Here is a 15,587-nt window from a genome sequence, read left to right as displayed (position 1 = left end):
ATAGAGTATATCTGATATATATATATATATATATATATATATATATATATATATATATATATATATATATATATATATAATGCCTCTCCCATCACTTACTTACATGTATAAATATTTTTCTCATTTCTTTTTTTTCATTCCTTTTATTGGGATGTGGGTCTGTGATTTCTGTGCCTTCAATCTTCTAATATGTAAATCCTGCCCTGGGAAAAACTCTTCAAACAGACAGACTTCTATCATAATACAGGAAGACAGGAAGTGAGCTGGGTGGGAACCAGAGGGGTAGTGAACTTCCACCTCTCACTTCCTGTAAGGCCTAGTCTGAAAAGGAAAGCATGGCATGGTGGAGACTCTCTGTATTCTCCTGGATGGATTCTCCTGGATTAAAGGTATGTCTTCTATCAAATATTAGAATTGTGACAGTTTGGTGCATGAGTTAAGTTGTATTTGTCTATTTCCTGCTGAATAGTTCTCATTCTGTGTGCATTCACAGTTACCATGCAGCATGTTCACAGTAATGTAATATTATAAACCTCCTCTTCCACAGCATGTCACCCTGCTGCTTATAATATGTGTGGTTTCCATGTTATATCCAGTGACTGTGTAGCATACTTTCAGTGCACCCTGCTTCATATAATACTGTATGTGTGACTTCCATGTTATATCCAGTAACTGTGTAGCATACTTTCAGTGCACATTGCTGCATATAATATTATACGGCTTCCATTCTATATCCACTCATCATGCAGCATAGGGGTTGATTTACTGAAGGCAAATCCATTTTGCACTACAAGTGCACTTGAAAATGCAGTCACTGTAGATCAGAGGGGAAGATCTGAAATGAGGGGAAGCTCTGCTGATTTTATCATCCAATCATGTACAAGCAAAAATGCTTTTTTTTTTTTTTTCCATATCCCCTTCAGATCTACAGTGACTGCACTTCCAAGTGCATTTGTAGTGCAAAGTGGATTTGCCTTTAGTAAATATACCCCATTATAATGTCAGGGCACAGTACTACCAATGTTTTATGTCTCCCTCCCCTTTTGCATATTATTATCTGCCCTGCTACTAGGTGCCAACAGATATGGATTTTTCCATACAGATACCAATTATGGGCCACCTTTCAGGCCGATAACAATATGAGGTACTGATATTCTGTTTACATCCAGCTGTCCCAGAAGTAGCCTGATATCCATTGACACTTAGGCCTTTTTTTGTATTCTAACAGTCATTGGCCACTGTCAGAATACAGGAAAAAAGAGCAGATAACCAGCTTGCTATTGACTATTTTAAATTGCAGTAGCCAATAGCTAGTGGGCTATTACACCCACCCACTGCCTGTTGTCAATCAGCAAAGGAGAGGATTTGAAGGAGAACATTCTTCTTCAGGTCTTCCTCTGCTGATTTACAACAGGCATTGGGAAGGGGGCGCAATAATCAGCCTAATTTTAAAATTGAAACAGCCAATGGCAGTCTGGCTATGGTTCCCCCACTACTACTACATTCAGCTGCCATCAAATAAATTGTGCAGAAGGAGGTCAGCTGTGTCTGGGGTGTGTGTGTGTGTGTGTGTGTGTGTGTGTGTGTGTGTGTGTGTGTGTGTGTGTGTGTATGTGTGTGTGTGTATGTGTGTGGGGGGGGGGGGTGGATGGGGGGTGTGGAGGTGGAAAGCTGAATTTTTTTATTTATTTTTTTGGATTCTGACAGATGGGCCGCCAGCCGCTGTCAAAGCACCTGACCAAGACTGACAACTGGTGAATGGAAAACCGGAATAAGCACTTGGAAGAAGAAAACCGACAACTGAGACAACTTGCCTTTGGTAAGCGGACAACTTAATTACGGTGGTGGGCACCTTCCGTTTTTTTATATCACCGCATTCAACTGGCACTGTATCTGATCATCATATCTGCATCATCCTTCATTATTCATTTGGTCATCAGTGTTTGAGTTTTGTGGTGATATCATTAAGAACTTTTGAGGTTTGGTTTGCCAATTATGTGCTGTTGGCATACAATTTTGGGATCACCGATTTGGCGTATTAACCTCTCATTGTTTACACATATAATTGGACATTCATTTTGTGAATTTATATACAAATTTTTCTGTGCACTCTGATTTTTTGTTTTGGTTAATTTTTGTGCACCGTTTTTGGCATATCAGCCCCTGGATGCCAATCTTTCAATGTGAATTGGTATTGGTGAAATTTTTTTATTTTAATTGAATTTTTTATATTGGCGCAGTCTTTTCATTTTTTATCTATTTATTGTGTGTTATTCCACCAGTACTGCTGCCTTTGTTATTTTAATTTTTTTTATCTTTATTTTCTCTTTGACCAATCATTTGCCTTTTCATTCTACAGTGTTTTAAGGCAGAGTTAGGCAACCTTAGAGAGGTGGAGATCTACCTGAACAACATGGGAGAAGTCAAAGATCACAGGGTGCAGTGTCTTCCAATGTTGCCTCCTCACACCTGACTAAAACCTATAATTGCCGTACTACCGCGCTGCAATCACGTGCCTTTCACTGCAATTATTGGTGTTAACATTTTGCCTCCTCACCACCTTGCAGAATTTCTCAGAGGCGCATTGGAGCATTGCATACCGCACTTGTGAATGAGCCCTTAGTTGCATTTGGCAATCGCACTTTTAAGGCTCATTCACATGTGAATTTGGGGGTGGTAAAACCCTGCCCCCAAGCCCTACCCCCTTTAGCTGCTAAGTGGGAGGGGGTCAGGGTGCCATGGGAGATGGGTGCTTGAGAGTTACTATTAGCTCTCAAGCAACCAGAAACAACAGTACCAATGGGGATCGTTGGGCAACTGGGAGTTTACTGTACTACATTCATTATAGTATCAGTGAGTGCACTGAGGTAACTACATACTATATACACAAGTAGGATTTTTGTTTTGTGGAACATCCTTACTTTTACCTTGGGTGAAACCCTCCTGGAATATTGTTGATCTAGTGGGGGGGTCAGCAGCAGACTGGAGGAAACCCTCTAATCATGTAAAAGTACATTTTTCCACAAGTCATCAATTTCTAACAAATTAAATTAATGGATATAGTGAGAAAATAGGCCAATATTTTACTTAAAAAGTTTTTATGCATTTCCATAGATTTGCCTTGCGTAATGGATACTTTGAAAACCACAAGAGCGCAGCTAATAGTACTGAAGAATGATCGTGGAAGTTCATCCTGTGTGGGTGTATCGTGTGCATCACCTTCTGTCCCGTCTGAAGAGTTGAACTTATCTCCTTGTCAAGTGTCGTACTCAAGGCCTAAACAGGTAGGTTTTCTTTTGGTACCGAAACATTAAAACGTATTTTTTTTTAAATATCAAACATGTCCTACTCCTATTTACCTGCTCTGTGTAAGGGTTTTTGTACAGAGCAGCTCAGATCCTTCTCTTCTCAGGTCCCATGTCGGTGCTCCTGAACCAGAGCTCTGTGTGTCCAATCACACACTGAGCCTTGCCTTGGCCCCATCTCCTAATTAGCTCACTGGCTGTGATTGATAGCATCGGGAGCCAATAGCTCCCACCGCTACAGAAAGACAATCAGCAGTGCAAGTCCCTGGAGAGACAAGGCTCTCGTGGACATCGCTGGATCGAGAGGGGACTCAAGTATAGGGGGGCTGCTGCACACAGAAGTTTTTTTTTTTACCTTCATGCATAGAATACATGAAGGTAAAAACCCTTGTGTCTTTACAACCACTTCAATAAAAAGTAACCTTTAAGGCGGTGCCTCCAAGCGGCTGACAGATGGAGAGAAGCGGGTACAATTAGACCCTTTGAAAACATCAGCTTTGACATGTAGACTGTAAGCCAATTTGACTGCTGTGTCAAAATTAGATATATTGCTCAGTCTGGTAGTAGTCTGAACTAATAAGACAAGTTGTAGGCAAGATGTTGATTTTTATACAGATTTTTGAAAAGTCTACAATATTTTGATGTTTTTATACATGCTTAATTTTGTTAGTTTTATTTACTCAGCTGCATCTGTTAGACTCCTTTCACACTGAGGCAGTTTTCAGGCGTTTTAGCGCTAGAAATAGCCTCTAAAAAGCTCATAAAACTGCATCCCTTTCAGTGCAATGAGTACTTTCACAATGGGGCGATGCGCTTGCGCAACATTAGAAAAAGTCCTGCAAGCAGCATCTGGGGCGGGTTGGGAGCGCTATAAATAGCGCTCCTAAAACGCACCTGCCTATTGAAATTAATGGGCAGTGCTTCCAAAGCACCCTAAAAGCGCATTAAAAACTGGACTTTTTCCCTTTAAAAAAAAAACGCCTAAAAAGTGCTACAAAAACACTGCAAAACCGCCGGAGCTTTAGCATCGCTGCAGTGTGAAAAGGGTCTTATATAGCTTTTGATTCCCAGGGAAAATCTAATAAGTCTAATATTTTCTATTTACTTTTTAAAGCTGCTACTTTGGCAAAGTTTCCTGGGACTTCATAAGCTGTGATCAGTGACGCTGTTACGAGAAAAATTGCGGCGTTGAAATATCACCTGAAGGGAAACATCAGGAACCTCAGCAGAATACTACAAACTTTTATGTCATTAATGTCATTTATCACAGTTAACACCACTTTCTATTCCCTGTGTTGTAGTTTTTGTATATTTACATGATAATAAAGTTGTGTGTATTGTACTGTGTTATTGTTTTTTTTCCAAATGTTTGCTAGTTTTATAGGCCTACAATATATAAAATACAATATATAAATACACAGCATTTCAAAATGTAATAGGAATGTATTTTTTAAAATTTTGCATTCAGAATTACATTTACATTTATATTTAAAATATATTTTAAAAAAACATTCTTAATATATTTTTCCGAAATATATTGCCATATATTTGAAATGCTACAATTTTGGCCAGATTCAATATATTTCAAAAATATATTTCAATATATGTGTGCATATATTTTGGAATGCATTGTGAAATATGTTGCAAATATATTCAGAAATATATGTTAAATGTACTTCTGAATGCATTTAGCAATATATTTTTGCAGCCATAAATATATTGTAAAGTGCATTTTGGAATGCATTGTGAATATATTCATAAATATATGTGAAATGTACTTCTGAATGCATTTAGCAATATATTTCTGCATATATTCACAATGCATTCCAAAATGCACATTGCAATATATTTATGGTTGCATAAATATATTGCTAAATGCATTCAGAAGTACATTTAACATATATTTATGAATATATTTGCAACATATTTCACAATGCATTCCACAATATATTCACAAATATATTGAAATATATTTTTGAAATATATTGAATCTGGCCAAAATTGTAGCATTTCAAATATATGGCAATATATTTGAGAAAAATATATTAAGAATGTTTTTTTTAAAATATATTTAAAATATATTTTACTTCCACATGGGTATCCATACCAGACCTGAAGGGCCTGGTAATTGAATTTGGGGGGACCCCACGCTTTTTTTTTTATGAATGAATTTCTCTGAATTGCCGGGAGCCGACAATTCATTATAGCCGCAAGTGATTTTAAATGACTTTTTTTCCTTCAGAATGTCATTTTGTGCAGAGACAGTTCTAACCACAGGAAACACATGCTCATTTACATGCATAATATACACCCCCTAGCTATGAAATTAAAAGGAATATTTCACTTTTATTGTTGCACTTTAAGCATTATTAAAATCACTGCTCCCGAAAAAACAGCCGTTTAAAAAAAAAATGCATTGATACATGTCCCCTGGGGCAGGACTCAGGTCCCCAAACACTTTTTAGGCCAAAAACTTGCATATTAACCTTTAAAATTAACACTTTTGATTTCTCCCATAGACTTCTAAAGGGAGTTTGGCGGCTTTACATATTTATTATTGCATTGTGCCCGCTGCTGCGCCGGTTCATGCGCCTAATTAAGGATACTTCCGGTGCACTAATTAAGCCATGAACCGGCACAGCGCATTGTTAATAGTAAATCAGCCACATTATATGTTTGCATATGACTCATTTGGAGCATTCACCTGCAGCTTGTTTTCCACTACAGTCTTTACCATACATTTGCACCCTATTTCACTCTTACTCTTTTCTTTCTTGCTTTCTCACCTGATGTTTCCTTCATCATACTAGCCAGTTTCTGGCATTTTCTCACCACTTTCCCCTTCAGATTCTATGTTCCTACTACCCTTGGCTCAGGTCTTTCATCCATATATAGATATACATGCATTTTTGTATGCTTACCTACCTTACTATTTCAATTATCTATGTACACATTACATGCTTGCATTTGACTTACTTGGAGCATTTACCTGCAGCCTGTTCCTTCATTACAATCTTCACCACACACCTGCACTCTATTCACACCATACCTATTTTTTCTTTTGAACCGATCAGGTGGCATCACATAATCATGGCATTACAGGTCCAGTTTTTCAACTGAATAGGCCTGAAGAAGTAGTTATACTGTGACATGTTTATCATGGGAACATCTATCAATTAATCTTTCTGCTTGAACGATATTGGTGATATGTTAACCTTTCCTCATAGTCTGTGTATATATAATTATATATATATATATATATATATATATATATATATATATATATATATATATATACATTTTTATATGTCCATATACAGTGTATCTTAGAGGAATGTTATCCTTCTCATAATGTGTCCCTATGAGATACTTGGGGAGTTCAGTGTCCTTTTCATTGAAAACTCCACCACCATCATCCATACCAAGCAAAAACAAAAATACGTATTGTATTATGAATAATTAAAAAGGCATTGGAAACAACACAAAGAAAAATGTTAAAAACAATGCCGTAAACTTAGTTATAAAAATACAATTTTGCGCTAGGTGGCCATTTAATTTTTTTTTTATTTTTCACGTCATGAAAAACAGTCATGTGTATGCGGCATAACGCCCATACTAATGCTACAGGAGCATTTGTTAAGCATTAGAAATGTAGTCAAGTGTGAACAAGCCCTACTGGTTCTAATATAGATAAGTTAATTCAGTGTTTTCTTTAAGTCCAACCAAGTTTTATCCTGTGTTTAGCCCTGATGACGGGGAAGTGGTGTTGCCCCCAAAATGGGATGGCTGTTTTTAGATGACTTTTCTTTACCAACAAATAAAGTAATCTTGGACTTTTTTATCCAGATTTGCCTGGTGCTCCTTTCTGTATTTCTAGTATTTGAGCTACTGTTGGGTGTCCATCGAGGGATGGATTGCTGTGTGGAAGTTACATTGCCAGAGCTATTGAGATTGTTTAAAGTTTTCCTTCAACTGACTATACAGGCAGGTCTAAAAGTTCCCAGTATCTATTTGAGTATGTTGCTTTAGTTACCATGTAGTAAAGCCAGGATCAGGATATCAGCTTCAAAGTTTACATACTTTATCACGCACAAGTGTTTTTGTCATTGTGTAGGTTTATGAGGGTTCTGTGGAGAGAATGATGACCAGGGAGAGATAAAAATAAAGACACAACTTTAAGTAGATTGCAATTGTGCTACTGATAAGAAGGGGAAGGGTATTGAATGAATGAATAAATGAAAAACTTATATAGCGCGGTACATGCGAACTGAATCGCCTCTGGGCGCTTGTTGTTCCTGTCTCTTGACATCAAAAGAGCAGAGTTTTAATCTGTCTTCTGAAGGTCAGGTGGTTTTCCTCCAACCGAGTGCTGGTTGGTAAAGCGTTCCATAGTCTTGGACCTTGGAATGCAAACCTTCTTTCTCCTTTGGACTTGTATCTGGCTTTGGGTACCTTGACCAGGTTTTGGTTAGTGGATCGCAGAAGGCGATTGGAACTGTGGGGTTCTATCTTTTCGCAAAGATATTGCGGAGCCTTCCCATGGATGCACTTATGCATTAGGCAGAGTGCTTTAAAAGCGATTCTGTCCTTTACTGGCAACCAGTGAAGGGTTCTCAACGAAGGTGAGATTGATTCCCATGTTTTTTTCCCAGTCACAAGTCTGGCGGCCGTATTCTGAACGACTTGCAGGCGAGTGATTTGGTATTTTGGCAGTCCGAGGTAAAGGGCATTTGCATAATCCAATCTGGAGTTCACAACTGTTCCCACCACGACTGCTACGTCTTCCTTAGGAATAAATGGAATAAGTCTGCGTAGTAGACGCAGCAGATGGTGGGATCCGCTGACTACTGACCCTATTTGTGCATCCATTGTCATGTAGGTGTCGAAAGTGACCCCGAGACTTTTGACTTTGGAGCTAGGGGTGATGGTTTGGCCCAGAATGGGCGGAGGTGTCCAGGTTGTTGCCAGTTGACTCTTTCGGCTGGCGTGAAACATAAGAAGTTCTGTTTTGGAGCTGTTGAGTTTAAGATAGCTCTTAGTCATCCAGTTTTCTATCAAAGAGAGACATTTCTCTAAACTGGGCTGATGATCCTTTTTGTTGCAGATACGAAAATACAGTTGCGTGTCGTCTGCATAGGAGTGATAGAGTAGTTTTTGGCTACTGATAATATCAAAGAGAGGGCGAAAATAGATGTTGAAAAGTACCGGTGACAGGGGGGATCCTTGGGGGACTCCGCATGACACCTCTCAGATACGAAAGATCCCAGTTTAACTGTTTGTGATCGGTTTTCCAGGAAGGAGGAAAACCATGGTAAGTCACCTTCTGCGACTCTGGCTACCTCAGCCAGTCGCATCAGTAACAGTTTGTGGTCTACCGTGTCAAAGGCTGCGCTTAGGTCCAGCAGAACCAGGAGACAGGATTCTCTTTCGTCTGCGGCCTCAAGAGCGTCGTCCCATATTTTGAGTAATGCTGTTTCTGTCCCGTGTCCGGGACGGAAGCCTGATTGTAATGGATCAAGTAGATTATGAGTATCCAGATGCTGTTGCAGCTGTTGCACCACTGCTTTCTCCATTACCTTAGAGAGGACGTTTAGGCCTGTTATGGGACGGCGGTGAGTTGGGTCCTTGGGGTCGAGGGTGGGTTTTTTCAAGATGGGCTGGATAGTGCCCTCTTTCAGCAGGGAGGGCACTATGCCTTCCTTAAATGACTGGTTTATAAGCTGCGTGATGGGAGGTGCCAGGATGTCAACACATTCCTTCAGCAGTTTAGTGGGGATAATATCATAGTATTCTGTGAACTTCTTCCATTTTATTCACAACTGACCATACTTTAATTTGTCTTTATCTGGGAACCTCTGATATCAAAGTTTATTACACTGGAGCCAGACATTTACCGCTAAATTGTTATTAGTATCTAAAGTGGGGATGGGCTTATAATATAACTGTTTGAATAGGACCACCTAACTGTGGGTGCTGCTAATTATTTTTCTATGAAGTCCTGCCTCTCTCTATGTGTAGTGTGAATTCTAATGCAAATCCTGTTTTGTTACCTGGTATTTCATGTATTTACAACAGATTTGGCAGACAGTTTATCAGCGATTTGCCACTGCAGAGATCTGGAACAGGGCTGAATACCCTACTGATTTTGACTCAATTAGAGTCAGCAGTAATGCCAGAACAATTGTTTTAATTGAACAGCATGTTAAACCATTTCCTTTCTGTTATCAATGATTGCATTTAGGGAAACCATTTAGTGTATACATTTTTTTTTTCTTTTAATTTCTTTATTAATTTTTCATATAAAACAACATTACAGTGGGCACTTGGTCACATATAAACACGCTACTACATTACATAATATATATCAAACCCCCCCTCCTTCCAACCCTCTCCCCGACCTCTCACTCCTAAAGTCTCTCCAACTTCCTTTCTTCCGCATAGTCTATTTTTATTTATTTTTCTTGTCAAAATATCTTTATTTAGACATATTTGTAAGTTTACAGTGTAAAGTTGTTACAGTATAGGCATTACCTAAATATGAATAAGACATGGAAACTCCTATGCTTGTAAATTAACAAGTGACAATTTCTTGTGGGAGGTGAACTGTGGTACAGGTGGAAAATTCGCATAGTCTATTTTATACTTTTCCCGTCTTCTCCCTCTTTAGTTTGGATTTGTTTAGTGTTCTAATTTTGATGTATTGCGTTATGCTCCCATCACTTCTGCGTATCTTATTAAGTGCTTATTTTCTGTCCATTCCTTTCATTTCTCCGTAAAAACTCATTTGTTGTCTCCTCATCTCTGAACCTTAATTATTCTAGGTTTTGAATTTCATTTATTTTGTTGCACCAATTCTTCAAAGTGGGCCGTTTCAGTTCTTGCCAATGTGTAGGTATTTGGGCCAGATTCACAAAAGAGATACGACGGCGTATCTCCTGATATGCCGTCGTATCTCTGTGATCCGCCCGTCGTAACTATGCGGCTGATTCATAGAATCAGTTACGCATAGATAGCCCTAAGATCCAACAGGTGTAATTGACTTACACCGTCGGATCTTAGGATGCAATTCTAGGCCGGCCGCTAGCTGGCAATTCCATTGCGGTCGGCGTCGAATATGCAAATGACTAGTTACGACGATTCACGAACGTACGCTTTACCCGTCGCTCTAAATTTACGTTGTTTCTGTCGAGATACGCCGCGTAAAACTAAGGCTGCCCTCTAGGTGGCCTAGCCAATGTTAAGTATGGCCATCGTTCCCGCGTCAAAATTTGAAAAATCACGTCGTTTGCGTAAGTCGTCCGTGAATGGCGCTGGACGCCATTTACGTTAACGTCGAAACCAATTACGTCCTTGCGATGTCATTTAGCACAATGCACGTCGGGTAATTTGACGGAGCATGCGCAGTACGTTCGGCACGGGAACGCGCCTAATTTAAATGGTGCCCGCCCCATTTGAATTAGGCGGGCTTGCGCCGAGCGGATTTACGTTACACCGCCGCAAGTTTACAGGTAAGTGCTTTGTGAATCAGGCACTTACGCTGTAAATTTGCGGAGGTGTAACGTAAATGGGATATGTTATGCCGCCGCATCGTAACGTATTTGTCTGTGAATCTGGCCCTTGGTTCTTAGTGGCATTTAAGAGCTGTGGAAGCAGTGTTCTCAAGTATTGCTTAGTTGGCATTCTAATCTCGTGGAGTAAAAACCCCCACGGGTCGTCTGGGACTTTGATGTTAGTTATTTCTCTAATTATTTGCCTAATCTCCCCCCAGTATTTTTTAATTTTGGGACATGTCCACCATATGTGGGCCATAGTTCCAATTTCTTTGCACCCCCTCCAGCATAACTGTGATGTTTCACTTAGACATTTATGTGCCTTGTCGGGGGTAAATACCAGTGAACCAGGCATTTATAATTTAGTTCTATCATATTACTATTTACCGACATAGAATGCACCCTCTTCATTATTTGCCTAATCTCAAAGTTGTTTACCTGTGTTCCCAATTCCTCTTCCCATTTCTTGATGTATGGCGGTATCTCCAGCTTTTTTGTGTCGTTTAGTATTTTATAGATCCTAGAGATTTCCCCCTTCCTTCCCTTTTCCACACTTCGGGCCAGATTCAGGTACATCGGCGCATCTTTGAGATGTTGCGCTACGCCGACGTAACATTGAGAGGCAAGCTGAGTATTCACAAAAAACTTGCTCCCATATTTACGTCAGCGTAACGTAAATAGGCCGGGCGTAAGCCTGCCTAATTCAAAGTAGGCAGGTAGTGGGCATGTTGTATTAAAATGAGTCGTGACCCCATGTAAATACATGGCCGTACGAACGGCGCATGCTAAGAATCACGTTGCATATACTCCCTAAGATATGACGGCTCAATGCGGACGACGTGAACGTAACCTACGCCCAGCCCCATTCACGTATGACTTATGTAAACGACGTAAAATATGATGGCTGTTTCGTCGCCCATACCTTGCATGGGTTGCGCCACCTATAGAGGTGTTTTATCTTTACGCCTTACGTAAACGGCGTAGCTTACTGCGACGGGCGCAAGTATGTTCGTGAATCGGTGTATCTAGGTCATTTACATATTCGATGCGTAAATCAACGGAAGCGCCCCTTGCGGCCAGTGTAAATATGCACCCAAGATACGACGGCGTAGGAGACTTACGTCGGTCGTATCTTGCCACAATTCAGGCGTATCTGATTTAGAGAATCAGCGCATAGATACGACAGCGCACATTTGGACTTACGACGGCGTATCAACAGATACGTTGGCGTAAGTCTCTGTGAATCTGGCCCATGATTTCTATAGGGGCCGTAGGTTTTCTACCGATCTAAAAGGGTGGAGTATTGTCTCAAAGAAGTGTTTTAGCTGGGTATACCGCCATTCATCAATCACCATCAGTTCCCTTTTATTTTTTAGATCCTGATACGTGTAAAGGGTTTTTTGGTTCATTACACCTTTCAGTTGTGCATTCTCTTGTGTAATCCATTTTCCAATTTTTTTTCCATCCCCGGCGTGAAATACTTTGTGTCAGTTAGTGGTGTTAGAGGTGAATTATATCCCCATTGTTCCCTTTTATGTATCTTATCCCATATTTTTAGTGCCTTCTATGTGATACTGTGTGTGTCCGTACTCAGTTCTCTATTTTGTGCAGGAATCCAAATTACCTTCCCCATTGAGGCTTTGCTAATTGTGTATCCCATGTTTACCCAATCTTTTTTTCCCTCTTATTTTTAGCCCATTCTATTATTCATGAAAGATTAATCGCATTATAATAATTTCTCAAATCAGGTGCCCCTAATCCCCCTTGCGCCTTTTCCTTTGTCAACAATGTCAAACTAATACGTGTTTTCTTCCCTCGCCAGGTACATTTTAGGAACATTGATTTTAAAATGTAACCACTTAATCGCTTAACGACCGCCGCATGTATATGTACGTCCACAGAATGGCACGTACAGGCAGATGGACATACATGTACGTCCCTGCCTTTCCGCGGGTCGGGGGTCCGATCAGGACCCCCCCGGTACATGCGGCGGTCGGAAATTGTCGGGGAGCGATCCGGGATGAGGGCGTGGCTATTCGTTTCTAGCCGCCCCCCTCGTGATCGCTCCCCGGAGCTGAAGAACGGGGAGAGCCGTATGTAAACACGACTTCCCCGTGCTTCACTGTGGCGGCTGCATCGATCGTGTCATCCCTTTTATAGGGAGACACAATCGATGACGTCAGACCTACAGCCACACCCCCCTACAGTTGTAAACACACACTAGGTGAAACATAACTCCTTCAGCTCCCCCTGTGGTTAACTCCCAAACTGCAACTGTCATTTTCACAATAAACAATGCAATTTAAATGCATTTTTTGCTGTGAAAATGACAATGGTCCCAAAAATGTGTCAAAATTGTCCGAAGTGTCCTCCATAATGTCGCAGTCACGAAAAAAAATCGCTGATCGCCGCCATTAGTAGTAAAAAAAAAAATAATAAAAAGCAATAAAACTATCCCCTATTTTGTAAACGCTATAAATTTTGCGCAAACCAATCGATAAATGCTTATTGCAATTTTTTTTTACCAAAAATCGGTAGAAGAATACGTATCGGCCTAAAAAAGATACACACCGTCTGACACCCCTTGTCCAAGCCCTAAATAACTCCCGTAATTTCAATAAATCAAATGCCACCTAAATCATGTAAAAGGGAATTGTTAGTTCCCAATAATGGGGGAGAATATGAAACCTGTGATCAATGAAATGAGAGAATGAAAAAAAAGTGCAGTTCACATTTGTGCGCTCTGCGATATTTCATGTGATTTGCACTGCAGTGTAAATTAAATGCGATGTCGGTGTGATGCGATTTCTGCCAAACAGATTGTATGGCTGATATCGCATCGCACAGGACCCTTTTTGCGGTCCGCACCAGAATTGGATCACACCAATGCAATCCAATTCATGTCCAAACTGTCAGTTTGCATAGTGATATGCGAGCTGAAATGGGGGTGTCATTACAGTGGGGTAGATTCAGGTAGCTACGCTATAATTTACGGCGGCGCAGCGTAGTGTATTAACACTACGCCTCCGCAACTTACAGGAGCAAGTGCAGTATTCACAAAGCACTTGCTCCGTAAGTCGCGGCGGCGTAGCGTAAATGGGGCTGGCGTAAGCGCGCGTAATTCAAATGGGGAAGGGGGGCGTGTTTTATGGTAATATGTGATGACCTGACGTGATTGACGTGATTTACGAACGGCGCATGCGCCGTCCGTGTACATATCCCAGTGTGCATTGCTTCCAAGTACGGCGTAACAAAGTATTGGTTTCGACGTGAACGACTTACGCAAACGACGTAAATAATTAAAATTTCGAAGTGGGAACGACGTCCATACTTAACATTGGCTGCGCCTCCTAATAGCAGGAGCAGCCTTACGCAGAAAAAGCCTTTACGCAAATGACGTAAAAAACTACCGCCGGGCGCACGTGCGTATCTAGGAAATTAGCATATTCTACGCCGACAACAGCGGAAGCGCCCCTAGCGGCCAAAGTTATATTGCACACAACTCTACGCCGCCGCAATCAAGTTACGTCAGTGGAGGAAGCCTATTTTTTCAGCGTAACTGTCTTTGAGAATCGGCGTAACGCTACGCTGGCGTGCAATTCAAATTATGGCGGCGTATCTGGAGATACGCCGCCGCAAAAAGGTATGTGAATCTACCCCAATGTATTGACACACTCGCAGATCGCATAGGACAGTGTGAACTGTTGGGTACGATTCGGGAACCCTTCAAATCCACTGAAATTTGGGAAAATCAAAAAATTATTTTTTCCCGTTTTATTTGTTTTTTTGCTTTTATCGTAATTCGGGAAATTCGAAAATTCAAAAAAACAAATAAAACGGAAAAAAACAAAATTTCCGAAAAAAAAACGAATTAAACGAAATGAAAAAAAACAAATTTTCGGAAATTCTAAAAATCGGAAGTAAAAAAATTCGGAAGTACGAAAAAAATTGAAGTCGAAAATTCGGGATTTCGGAATTCAGAATTTTCTAATTTTCGAAATTTCTAATTTTAGAATTTTTCCTTTATGAATTTTTCAATTTTCGAAATTTCGAATTTTCAAATTTCGAATTTTCAAATTTCGAATTTTTTAATTTTTCATTTTCGAATTTTTCATTTTTCGAATTTTTCATTTTCGAAATTTCGAATTTTTGAAAAAGGAAAAATTCGAATTTTTGAAAAAGAAAAATTCGAATTTTTGAAAATGAAAAATTCGAATTTTTGAAAATGAAAAATTCGAATTTTTGAAAATGAAAAATTCGAATTTTTGAAAATGAAAAATTCGATTTTTTTAAAATGAAAAATTCGAATTTTTGAAAATGAAAAATTCGAATTTTTGAAAATGAAAAATTCGAATTTTTTAAAATGAAAAATTCGAATTTTTTAAAATGAAAAATTCGATTTTTGAAAATGAAAAATTCGATTTTTTGAAAATGAAAAATTCGATTTATGAATTTTTCAATTTTCGAAATTTCGAATTTTCAAATTTCGATTTTTTAAATTTTTCATTTTCGAATTTTCGAATTTTTCAATTTTCGAATTTTTCAATTTTCGAATTTTTCAATTTTCGAATTTTTCATTTTCGAAATTTCGAATTTTCGAAAATAAAAAATTCGAATTTTCGAAAATGAAAAATTCGAATTTTCGAAAATGAAAAATTCGAATTTTCGAAAATGAAAAATTCGAAAATTCGAAATTCCAAAAATCGAAATTCGAAAATGAAAAATTAAAAAA

The 15,587-nt window shown here is 39.3% G+C and overlaps 1 long non-coding RNA gene across 1 annotated transcript; it reads left to right on the top strand.

Moving 5' to 3' along the window:
- Positions 1 to 280: 280 nt before the first annotated feature.
- Positions 281 to 7,164, top strand: LOC120932390. The gene is made up of 3 exons (XR_005747972.1): positions 281 to 389; positions 1,708 to 1,819; positions 7,152 to 7,164. It is a non-coding gene; the product is annotated as an uncharacterized LOC120932390 (long non-coding RNA).
- Positions 7,165 to 15,587: the final 8,423 nt, after the last annotated feature.

Source organism: Rana temporaria, chromosome 3, assembly GCF_905171775.1.
Source record: "Rana temporaria chromosome 3, aRanTem1.1, whole genome shotgun sequence".
NCBI lineage: Eukaryota > Metazoa > Chordata > Amphibia > Anura > Ranidae > Rana > Rana temporaria.
The sequence above is the reverse complement of the archived record's forward strand: the minus strand, read 5'-3'. Positions and strand labels throughout refer to the sequence as shown.